The sequence below is a fragment of the Alligator sinensis genome, unplaced genomic scaffold (genome assembly GCF_000455745.1).
Source record: "Alligator sinensis unplaced genomic scaffold, ASM45574v1 scaffold1894_1, whole genome shotgun sequence".
Taxonomy (NCBI): Eukaryota; Metazoa; Chordata; order Crocodylia; family Alligatoridae; genus Alligator; species Alligator sinensis.
The window spans coordinates 28,826-29,844 of NW_005843810.1; positions in this window are offsets into that span (position 1 = coordinate 28,826).

Sequence of the window (1,019 nt, forward strand, 5' to 3'; positions counted from 1 at the left end):
GATACTTTCACCTTTCCAACAAGCAGCCTATGCCAAGAGCTCCAATAATGCAATTACTGTGACCTGGCTTAGAATGGATGTAAAAGGAAAGTCAGTAGAAACCACCATCTGTAACCATACAACTTCCTGGAAATTGGGACTTCTCTTCCATGGGAGATCTGGTAAGGTAAAAAATGTGTTTTTCTTGCAAATCAGAAAAAAATAATCAACATTTCCCAGAATGCCCCAGAGGACAGCATCTTCCAAAAGAAAAAAAAGCAGAAAAATATCAGCTCCACTTAATTACTTTTGAGAGTTTAGGTAGCTGTCCAGAATTGACACCCAAAAGGGAATTTTGAAAGTAATGGTTAGGATTATTTTGAGTGAAATTGACTCCTACTGTTGGGCAATTTGAAGCTAGTTGAGGCAACGTGGTTTTCATACAAAAAAACAGAAGCAAGGAGAAGTCTGCGTTGAGGTGAAAGGCAGAGAGGTGGCACAATCTCCTTCCTTGGAGGTTCTTAAGACTGGGCTAGACCAAGCCAAGGTTGGCATGACCCAACTGGCATGACCCAACTGGAGACAGTCTCTTTGACTGCAAGTATAGGGATTTGTCTGACCCAGAGTGGTGGGGCAAGACTCCCTAGCTCATGATCTTGGGGCTTTAGTTTGAGCAGGAGCTTCAGCATTTCATTCAGAATCCCCAACCTTGATTTCAGCCAACACCCGATGCTGGACTAGATGACGCCCTGAAGTCCCATCCATCCCTAATTTGCTCTGCTTCTATTATTGTATGAGCGGAGTGGTGTTGTAAAACTCTGAGGGATGTTTTTCCTGGAGCTAACATTGCTCTAAACAAATGACTAATCTTAGGGTCATAGAAAATAAGGGTTGGAACAGACCTCAGGAGATCACCTTGTCCAACACACTCCTCAAAGCAGGGCTGCTCTAAACTTGATCATGTCACTCAAGGCTTTGTCTATGTGGGTGTTCAAAACCTCCAAGGATGGAGCTTCCACCACCTCTCTGGGTAGCCTGTT